Source organism: Mus caroli, chromosome 18 (genome assembly GCF_900094665.2).
Source record: "Mus caroli chromosome 18, CAROLI_EIJ_v1.1, whole genome shotgun sequence".
Classification (NCBI taxonomy): domain Eukaryota; kingdom Metazoa; phylum Chordata; class Mammalia; order Rodentia; family Muridae; genus Mus; species Mus caroli.
This window is the reverse complement of record NC_034587.1, coordinates 49,633,184-49,645,310: the sequence shown is the minus strand read 5'-3', so window position 1 is coordinate 49,645,310 and position 12,127 is coordinate 49,633,184.

Below are 12,127 nucleotides of genomic sequence, written 5' to 3'. Positions count from 1 at the left end.
TTAAAAAAAAAGAAGTAATGTACGCCCTCCTCTCTTTCTTTCTCTTTTCACTCTGTCTCTGTCTGTCTGTCTGTCTGTCTGTCTGTCTGTCTCTGTGAGTGTGTGTGTGAAATGCTATAGGCATCGAGTCTACAGTACCTGCAGGCTCTGTATTCTCACAAGAAATGAAAGGTGTCACTAAACAGAAATCAAAGGAAGAAAGTGAGCAGAACACTGATGAACTGTCATAGGACGACACTGTGATGTGCTGGTTAGTGGTTGTCAACTTTACCAACCTAAAGTCATCCAGGAAGAGGGAACCTCAGTTCCGGGATTGCCTCCATCCAAAGCCACCGGAAATGGTAAGAGATAATGACTGGATTTGTATAACAGGCTGCTGTGCGTACTAAGAGTCAAGCCAATGTTCAACATCAGACACACATTAGGTCAGCATTTCACAACAAAATGTTGTTTACTGTGTATATGCATTTATAAAGGAGACATTTGAATTGCCAGAGCTCAGTGAATCTGCCAAATATAATTAATTGTAGGTTGTTGTATTATTCTTCAACAGTGCTGGCTAAGTTTGATTGCTAATTTTTCTTGACTGGATTTAGAAAACTCTCTAGGGCATTAGGGAAATTAATATGTGGGATATAGATGACAACATTCCCAGTGCAGATTAACTAAGGACCTGAGGCTAACACCAACCCAGGTCCTGGTATCCTTGGCAGATTAGAGAACCGAAAAAGAAGAGAGCAAGCTGAGCACCAGCTTCCGGTTCTGTCTCCTTCTGGATTGTGGATTAAATGTGTTCAGACGCCCCATACTCCTATCACTGGACCTTTTAGCGGTGATAGAGTCTATCTCCTCAAACCTCGAGCCAAGTGAATCTTTAATCTTTTTTGATTTGCTTTCATTGGGTCAACTTGTCACCGAAACGAGATAAGCAACTAATCAATCAGCTTTCCTTTGTTTTGATAAATATTTATTATTGATACCACACTGTCTTCTTTACAAGCATCAGGGCTGTTCAGAAGAACAGGCTAACAAATGTGGATGGCAAAAATCCATATCCAGTGACCCTCATCAGGAGCCAAAGTCGGGGCAGGGAGTTGTAGAAGCTGAGTACAGTGTGAGGCTCCACTCGCGGCTCAGGATAGCCACGAAAGCTGGGGGGTGGATGGGGAGACAGTATCTGCAGATAAGTCATGTTTGCAGAGAGGCAGAAACTCAAGGATAGTGTGAAAGTTTTACCATGTAAAAAATGAAATCGGAGCTAATACTTTGGAATTGCCTCCTAGAGTCCCTTAAAGCAATGTTTGTTCTCAGGGCAAACTGAAGGAAGGGCATTCAAAACAATGCCATCTGAAGAACAACTGTGGAAAGAGAGCAACAGAAGCAGAGAGGGGGTGTGCAGGAGAATATGTGAAAGACAAGGTGGAAATATGAAAGAATGTCTGTCTGTCTGTCTGTCTCTGTCTTCCTAGCTGTGTCTCTGACTCTGTCTCTGTCTCCCCTCACTTTAACTCCTCCGTCACTTTCTTCTCTTGAATAAACCAAAGTCTTGCTCATAAACCCTGCTTTCCAAATTCCACTTAGCTTAGCATAGCCAAGTTCATCTGGCAGCCAGCCTGGAGTTACTGAGGGCATGCGAAGCTTAAAAATGTAAAAATCACTTAAGATATTTGTAACACAAAGTGAATTCAGTATTCATCCACCAAAAAAGGCCTTCAGATATTATCAGTGTTGAAAACTAAGGTCAGGCTGTCTAATGCTGAAGTTCACATAGACCCTCAAGGAAAATAAGCCACCATTTTGCATAAGTGAGAGCCTAAGTTTTAAGAAACTATTTCCCTAGGGATCCTTGTGTGTCTGCTTTCTCAGTGCTGGGATTATAGATCTCTGCTGTTCTACCTGTTCATTTTTTTTTCTATATTCAGTTCCCAAGCTTGAGAGATAAGCATTTACCAACTGAGTCATCTGCCCAGTGCTATCAAAGAGAACAGAATCACCACCACTTGGCTCTTGCCTTCAAATCGTACCGTTGACAACAGGATGTTTTAAGGTTTTCGTGGCTGTGATAAAAGACCCTGACCAAAAGCAGCTTGGAGAAGAAAGGGCTTGCTTCTGTTTATACCTCCATGTCACAGTTCATCACTGAAGGAAGTCACAGTAGGAGTGTAAGGCAGGAACACATGGTAAGAACCTGGACATAGGAACGGAGGCAGAAATCATGCAGAAACACTACCTACTGGCTTGCTTCTTATAGCTGGCTCAGCCTACTTTCTCACACAACTCAGAAACATCTGTGCAAGGGTGTCATAGCCCATTGTGGGATGGACCATTCCACATCCATTACCAATCAAGAAAACGCCCCACCAACTTGCCCTTAAGCCAATTTTATGAAGGCATTTTTCTCAGTAGAGGTTTCCTCCTCTCAGATGACCCTAGCACATAGCAAATTGACATAAAACCTAGCCATTATACAGGATGAAAGCCTATGACTCAAGGTTGCACCTCACTAAATCACAAATAGTGAGGAATCTACCACACAATGATAGTGTAATTAAAGTTGAACTGATGACTTTTTTGGCTTCATAATGACAACTGTTTTTGAAATAATGAGAAAGGATGCATTTTTTTTCCTTATGGAATGAATAGCCTAAGAACAAATTTTGAATTTGAAAACAAATGTTTTACTTTAAATGAAAAGAAGATAATCTAAGTATAAAAATAATGGATGGTAATATTTGATAGTAATATCTACAAAGAAAGGGTAGACTATCAAACAAGACCTCAAAATAAAATCCAACCACGGTATTACAGAAACACTGTCAAGGCAGGGTTATCCTGAATGATGTCATTCATGTTTTGACAGCTATGCCTGAATCTAGTCTGGAACGTGAATATTGTAGAAATTTTTAATCTCAGCCCAGGGTTTTTATCCCACCTTTGACCATTTAGTTCCCAGATAAAACACACATATACAGCATTTATATTTACAAGAAGCCTTAAACTGCACAAGAGCTGGGCAGATATCCACTTTCTAAACTATTAGAAACTATTTTCTTGTCGATAATTCTGAGTTGTTACTATGTTTCATTTGGGCTGCTCTTAACACCAATTGGTCAGCCTCAGGGCCACATTTTCATGATTCACCTAACCTATGGCAGCTTCTCTTTCCCCCTCACCTTCTCCGTGGTGTTCTCCTCTGATCCTCTCCAAAGTCAGGAATCCTAAATCCCACCTCTGTCTCTTCTGCCCAGGTATTGGCTGTCAGCATCTCAGAAGTAATTCAGGGCAAGATCACATAGAGTTACTTGCATTACAATACACAGCAAAAGACCAAACCTCAATACATGCCTGCAGGATTTTGTGTGAAAACACATCCCACTCACTTGGGTGAACACTAATGAGAAGGATTTCTGTGTTGGATGGAGGAGAAATGCTTGCTTGGTACCCAAGGTGCTGAAGGGGTTTGCATCCCCATAGGAGGAACAACAATGTGAACTAACCAGTACCCCCAGAGCTCCCTAGGACTAAACCACCAATCAAAGAAACACATGATGGGACTCATGGCTCCAGCTGTGTATGTAGCAGAGGATGGCCTTGTCAGTCATCAATGGGAAGAGAGGCCCTTGGTCCTGTGAAGGTTCTATGCCCCAATATAGGGGAATGCCAAGGCCAGGAAGTGGGAGTGGGTGGGTTGATGAGCAAGGGGAGGTGAGAGGGGATAGGGGGTTTTCTGAGGGGAAGCTAGGAAAGGGGCTATAACATTTGAAATGCAAATAAAGAAAATATCTAATAAAAATAAAAATAATTTTAAAAAAATGGGAAAACCAGCTTTCAAAGTGTCTGTTCTCTTTTGTATTCCCATCAGAAATGAGACCTTCTGTTGTCCATTCAAGTACTTGATTCAGTTGCATGATTTTTCCTGGGCCAATGTGAACAAATGTATATTCTCCTCATTGATGACAGACCAGAACCAAAGAGCTTATTGGAGGTACTTATACAATCACAGACAAGGGGTTACTTACAGGCATGTGGATGACTTAAAGGAGGCAGCCATTTGGTTTCCCATGAATTTTTCCCTAGGAACCTGAGTCACATAAACTTTGGCACATTTGTCCTCTAGTGACTGGGACAGACCCCTTTTCTGCTATTCGCCCTTGACTTCTTTAGCATTTTATGGATTTGATTCACTCACCAGTCTAAGTTGTTCCAATCTGCCTACCTCGTAACGACCATATTCCACCATGGAGCTCAGAAAAGCCACCAATGCCCCCCTAAACCATGTGAATTAACTTTCACACAGTCCTGTCTGACCCAGTGAGCATTAAATACCACTTCTCTCTGCTTTGTCTTCCAGTCCTTGATATTCATGGGTTCCCCAGCCAGTGATAATCAAGCGTCCCTGTCCCTACAGGCCTTTATAAGGGACTGATTTCTGTTATATTGCTGCAGATTATTGCAGTCTTTGTCTCAAGACAGGACGGGTAGTTCTATTTCTCAGTTTCTCCTTCTATGGCATGCAGACTAATCCTATCCATCCCCAAATTCCACTGCTGCACCAACCAAGCTGTGAGAAACTATTTCCCTCCATTTAAAATCTTCCTCAATTTGAGTGGTCCTGATGCAGAGTAGCCCCTAATTATCATAGCTTTCTTCACTAGACTATCATTAAGGCTGTCATCCGTATGCTGAATCATGGATTTTTCTTCTCTCTTCATTAAAGGTTGAGTTGGAGAGATAGCCAATGTTACTGCATCTCAGGCTTTGCCTCTTCATTGCTGTACTCTTCCCCTTCAATCTTAGAAATGGATGTTTAGCACACATGTAACTTGTACTCTCTCCCTTGCATTGTGCCAGCTCTAAAAATGGCAAGCCAATACCTCCATTTCATCCACCCCTGTTTCTGCTTTTCCTGCCAAATCGAAGTTAATGCAGAAGATAGCATCCACATGTCCCTTTTTTTTCCACTGAAATTCCTCTGTTATACATACATACATTCACATTCCTTCTGAGCAGACAGCTTAGCCTCAGTTGTATGTCTTAACATTACACAGCAAAGTCATATAACAACTGTCACAGTCGATCACAATCCCATCTTACAAGGGATGCAATATTAGTCTCTTGTCCATTGCCATTTTGGTGTCCCTATATTTATGAGGCAGATCCCAGAGCACCCTGGAAGTCTCTAGAAAGACATTTGTCTTTGTGTGTCTGTTTTATTTTACTTAGCAAAATGTCCTCCACTCTCCCTCAGGTCATGACAAATGGGAAGGCCCTGTTTTCCTTTATTGCTAATAATAATTGCATGCACGTGCATGCACACACACACACACACACACACAGAGAGAGAGAGAGAGAGAGAGAGAGAGAGAGAGAGAGAGAGAGAGAGAAGAGGAACAAGGGAGAGGGAGGGAGAGGGAGAGAGGGAGAGAGAGGGGGAGAGAGGAAAGGAGAGCCCAGTTTCTATATCTTGCCATATGTGGATGCCTGGGAACTGCAGATAACTTAACAAAATGATGCTTATATTTCCTGGGGGTGGATACTCAAAAGAAAGTACATAGCCTTAATTTCTTATGAAACTTCATTCTTTTCCCTATAATGGTTGTACCAGTCTGCATTCCCATCCCCAGTGGACACAGGCTCTCTTTACTTCCTGGCCAGCATTTGTTTGATTTTAGGGAAATGGCCACTCTCTTCATTGTCATGTGGTAGCTCCCAGTGATTTCATTTTGCATTTGCCTAAGGATTAATGATAAGTACATTTCAATGCCTGTTGGCAATTGTTATTCTTTCATTAGAGAGATCTCTATTTTGCTCATTTTTAGCTGGGTCATTTTTTATAAGTCATGTGAGTTCTTATATCTTTTTGATATTGAGTTCTTATTAAATATGTGGACTACAAATATTTTTCCCAGCCTGGGGCTACAATTTAATCTTGTTGATCATTTACTTTGCTATGTGGATGTTTTATAGTTGGAGTCAGTTCCATTAATTTGATGTTTGCTTTTATAGCCACTATATTTTTGGTGTTACAGGCAAACATCATTGCCAAGGCCAATGTTTAGAAGGCTTTCCTTCGGTTTTCTCTTCTTAGAGTTTTATAGTTTCTGATCTTATATTTAGGTCTTTAATCCACTTTGAGGCTGTATATAAAGATTCAATTTCATTATTTTTCATGTGGATATCCAATTTTCTCAGTACTCTTTATTGACAAAATTAAACTTTCCTTCTTGTGTCCTTTCCAAATAGAGCTGTCGCTATAGATTTGAACTTATTTTGAAACACTGTTCTATTCTACTAACTTCTACATCTGCTTTTATGCAGGTACTCAATGGCTTTGATTGCCACCATTTCATGGTGTAATTTTAATGCCATGTGCATATGTGATACCTCCAACTTTTCTTCCCTTTTGTACTGATTGGTTTTGAGAGTCAACTTGACACAGCTGGAGTTATCACGAGAAAGGAGCCTCGGTTGAGGAAATGCTTCCATGAGATCCAGCTGTAAGGCACTTTCTCAATTAGTGATCAAGGGTGGGAGGCCCCTTGTGGGTGGGACCATCTCTGGGCTGGTAGTCTTGGGTTTTCATAAGAAAGCAAACTGAGCAAGGCAGGGGAAGCAAACCAGTAAGTAACATCCCTCCATGGCCTCTGCATCAGCTCCTGCTTCCTGACCTGCTTGAATTCCAGTCCTAACTTCCTTTGGTGAAAAACAGCAATGTGAAAGTGTAAGCTGAATAAACCATCTCTCTCCAGCTTGCTTCTTGGTCATGATGTTTGTGCAGGAATAGAAACTCTGATTAAGACACCTTTAGAATAGCTTTTGCTAGTCACAGTCTTTTCTAGTTCCATGAAAATTCAGGATGTTTTCTTTCTGTTTCTGTGATATTTAGGATTTCGTTGGTATTTAGGATCTTGATTGATTCTAGCATATATTATATAGCATACATAATATAGATAAAATATATAATATGTAGCATAAAACATATATGTGTGTGCACACATACGTGTGTGTGTGCACATGAAGCCATTAGCATTTTAACAGTCTGCATTTTTTTAATCCATGAGCATGGGATGACTATTTTTTCATATCTTCAATATTTTAAGTGTTAACTTATTATTTTTCTTTTAAAAACAAGTGTTAACTTATATTTCACATTCTTGATTAAATCTATCCATAAGTAATTTATTTTAATGTTGTAAATGCAGTTGTTCAGTTTGGTCATTATTGGTAAGTAGACATGCTATCAAGTATTGAATGATTCATATCATAAAATCTTGAATTCATTTGTCAGATCTAAAAGCTACTGCTACTGTTGGATTTTGGCAGAGCATTTGGAGTTTCTGTTCATAAAAGATTATGCTATCTATATAGAGGAATTTAATATCTTTCTTTTAAAGATTTTTATTTCTTGATGTGAGCTGTGAGGTTTTTGTAAGTCTCTTTATCATGTTGAGGAAATGTCCTTTGGTGCCTAAATTAAATAAGCTAATAAAGAGTTTTATAAATAAGGACACTGGAGTACGAAAAGTGCTTTCTCTAAACTGACTGGTCTTATTCTATGGTTTTGCCTTCAGTCTGTGGGTGCGTTTTTCCACATTGATCTGTGTATAGTAAACCAGCCTTGCATGCTAGAAATAAATCTCACTTGGTCATGAGGTTTGGAAAAAACACATATCATCTGGTTAAATCTGGGAATATTTTTAATTTTTCATTAACATTAACGCTGGCCATTGGGGTGTGTGTGTGTGTGTGTGTGTGTGTGTGTGTGTGTGTGTAAAAGAACAAAAACAAAACAAAATAAAAACCACTAGCCACACACAAATTATCCAGGAGGTTTACTTTTTGCTGAGTCTTTGTCCAGTTTAGGCATCAAAGAGCTATAGAATGCATTTGGAAGTATTCTCCTAACTCTCTCTATTTTTTTAAAATAAAGACCTTAAGAAATATTGATATTTATTCTAATGGTTGGTAGAGTCCAGGTGAAATGTGATCTGCTCCTAGACTTTTCTTCTGTGAGCTCAGCTTTTTTTTATTTACTCTTTAATCATTTTATATGTTAGAATCTGTTCAGGTTTTTGTTTCTTGCTGAATCAAACATTTTTTAAAGCAACTATTTCCTTCCAGTATCTAATGTCAACATGTAGTCATTTATAGTATTCTCCTTGGTCCTTTCCTTTGAGATTATTTTGTAATTTCTTCACTTTCCTTTTTGGGTCTGTGTCCTTGGTTTTTGTAGAGTAGCCAGGGGCTTGTTTTCATTTACTTAACAAATCCCTCACTCTTACTGTCTTTTTATGTCTTTTTATGGTTCTACTCTCCATTTGACTTCTCTTGTGATTATTACTCTTCTTTCTTTCTGGCAGTCTTGAGTTTATTTTGCTCTATTTTCTAGTTCCTGGAGGCAAACTGTTAGACGAATTATTTTGACTGCTTCTTTAATGCAGGCATTTCTTGCTGTAACCTTATGTCTTGGAGCTGGTTTTGCTGTGTGTTTAGGTTTTGATATGTTCTCCATTGCGGGTTGTCACATGATGTGTCTATGCTTCTCTTTGACTCGTTGTCTATACAGGGGCATGTTTATAATTACTACATTATATTAACTACTCCATATCTTGACAAAACAACAAATATGTGACAAAACAACTTTAAAGGAGAGAAGATTTATTTTAGTTCCCAGTTTTGAATTCACTGTGAGAAGAAGGATATGGCTCCTCACTGTGGCGAGGAGCAGAGAAATAAAGAATGGCTGAACCCCATTTTTATTCTTTTTCCCTCTTATTCTACTGGGATTCCTACCCTGTCACATTCTGGGCAAGTCTCTGTTCCTTAGTTAATTCTATCTAGAAACAGACACATCTGGAAAGATGCTTCACTAATTGCCTGGTGCTAATGCTTCACTTAAGTGTCTCTCAATTAAGATTAAGCATATCTGTGGATTTTCCAAGATTCATAATGTTATTAACTGCTGGTTTTATATCATCATGGTCTGAGATAATACTAAGTATGATTTCAATCCTTGTGAATTTGTTAAGTCTTGCTTTGTGATATGTACTCACTTATAAGTGGACATTAGCCATAAAGTACAGGACAATCATGCTACAATTCACAGATCCAAAGCAAACTGGGTGTTAATGAAGCCTCGAGGGAGGATTGTGAAGCTTACTCAGAAGAGGAAACTAAACAGTCATCTGATGTGCATGGAGAGAGGAAACTCGGTAGGAGAGGAGGTGAGGAGGGGAACAGGGATGGTGATCAGATGTTGGGAGTAGGGGCATGAAAGAGGTCTGGAAGTGAGAATGGAAATTGGGAGGGGCATCTCTGGCAACTAGCTAGAGGTCTTGGATGGGAGAGGCTACAGAGAGTATATGGGGGGTGACCCTAGTTTAGATTCCTACCAGACGGGGGATATAGAGGCTGAAAATATCACCTCCTATAGCCAGGTAGGATTTCCACAGGATGGAATATGACATAAATCCACCCACAAAACCTTCAACCCAAAATTTGTCCTACCTGCAAGATGCACAGAGATAAAGATGGAACAAAGACTAAGGGAACATCCAACCAAAGACTGCCCCAACTTGAGACCCATCTTATGTGAGAGAGCCAACCCTTGATACTATTAATGATATACTGCTATGCTTGCAGACAAGAACCTAGCATAACTGTCTCCAGAAAGGCTTTATCCAGCAGTGGATGGAGGTAGATGCAGAGACCCACAGCCAAACATCAGGCGGAGCTCAGGGAATCTTGTGTAAGGGGGGGGGGGGGGAAGTGAACAAGTCAGAGAGGTCAAGGGCACCAGAAGAAGATTCATAGAGTCAACTAACCTTGGACCACTGGGGCTTTCAGAGCCTGGGTCACCAACCAGGGAACATGCAGGAGCTGGACCTAGACCCCCTACACATTTGTAGCAAATGTGCAGCTTGATGTTCACGTAGTTCCCTGAACAAGGGGAACGGGTGCTGTCTTAGTCTATGTTCCCTGCCCTTGAATTCCCACTACTTGGACTGCCTGGTTGGGCCTCAGTGGGAGAGGATGTGCCTAAACCTGCTGGGACTAGATGTGACAGGATGGAGTAGTACTCAAGAAGGGTTTCACTTCTCTAAGGAAAAGGGGAGGGGGCACTGGGAGGAGGAATGTGTGGGGGTGGGTCTGGGAGGAGAAGAGGAAGGGGGCTGTGATTGGGACTTGAAGTGAATTAAAAAAAATAAAAGTGGTAGGTATTAGGTTTTTTAAATCATCTACTTTTTAGTGTTTCACTCTACGGCTCTACTTTTACATCTGTTAATATCTACTATGAATTTTAGTCCTCAAACTTGGCGATCTATATATTATGAATTTGCAGTTGCATTAAATACTAATATTTTGACACATTATTGTGTGTGTGTGTGTGTGTGTGTGTGACAAATGTGCATGCCCATGGTAGCTAAATGGAATCAGATCCCCTGGAGCTGGAGTTACAGGCACTTGTAAGCCACCTGGCACAGGAGCTGGGAACTGAACTCAGGTCCCCTGACAGAGCATTGAATAAGACTTCTCTTTAGCCCCTTAACAGTAATCTTATTTGATTTTTGTAACTTAAAAAAAAAAAGCTGTAAGGGCATAGCCACTCCATTCTCTGGTACCATCTTCCTGGACATTTCTTCATCCCTTCACTTCCTTCCTACCTGTGTCCATAAAGTCATAAGTGGATGCTTTGTAGGATGTACTTGGATCTCCATTTGATCTTTTAATTCATTAAATCACTCTTTATACCTTAATTTTACAATTTAGTACAGATGATCCCAATTATGGATGGACAGAAACTTACCACTCCCTTTGCTGTTTTGTGCTTGCTCTGTAGCTTGCTTCTTTCCTCCTGGCTGTGTTTATTGGCTCCTGTGACCTGATGGTCCACAGCACTGTTATCCTTATCTTCTCTATTGTTTGTACATCAGTTGTACATTTTGGGTTGTGGCTTACAACTTACAATGTATCATTTTAGGCTGATAAAAAGTCAGATTGTGTTACACACAAAAACTCTAGAATCTTATTAGCCCAACATAACTTGTGCTTATGATGACACGGTCTTACATATGTGTATTGAATACGTCGTCAAGATAGTTTCAGTTCTTTTTGACTGCTTGACTTTATTGCCTTCTTACTGGAGATACATATGATTGATGGACTACCATTAGAGTTGTGGTCAGTTTTCACCTCTTAGATAAATACTTAGAAGAAATAATGCCAAAGGAGAAAAGGATTATTTGTGACCTGTGGTACAATTTGACTTATGTTAGCCAAGTAAGTTAGATTTGTTGCTATGGCCCTTAGATAAGGTTGAATATAATGGCAGTTCCACCACTCACCTTACAAACAGCCAAAAGAGTAGACAAATCTTGCCAGGATCCATATACACACCTCTTCAAGGGCAACCCAGTCCCTTCCATTAGGCCCCACCTTCCACAGTTGTAGCATATGGAACCCATCTGTTCGGGACTTTGAATCCATTAATAGATTAGTAAATTGTTAAAGACAGAGCTCGCATGATTCAAATGCCTCTCAAGAGCCTCAGCTCTAATCACTGCTTACAGTACATAAGCCTTCTCCACACGAGTGTTGTGGATGGAGACATGGAATGCAAGTGGGAAGTAATAAGTGCACTAGGGTGTTCTGATTTTTACTACGTGCTTAAATCTCCTCATCATACTTACTGATAATCGTATATATATATATTCATGACAACGGCTACCACCCTTAAAAGCTCCCTATGCATCTATTATAAGGCATGTCGAGTGGTCATGAATTCCTTTAACTTTTTCGGGAAAAAAGCTATGAAAGCCTTCATTTCTCTTTCATTTCTGAATGAAATGAATCCTGCTTTGCAGGATAGAACATTTTCTTTTTTTTAAAATATTTTTTATTAGGTATTTTTCTCAATTACATATCCAATGCTATCCCAAAAGTCCCCCATACCTCCCACTCCCCTACCCACCCACTCCCACTTTTTGGCCCTGGCATTCCCCTGTACTGAGAAATATAAAGTTTACATGACCAATGGGACGCTCTTTCCACTGATGGCCGACTAGGCCATCTTTTGATATATATGGAGCTAGAGACAAGAGCTCCGGGGTACTGGTTAGTTCATATT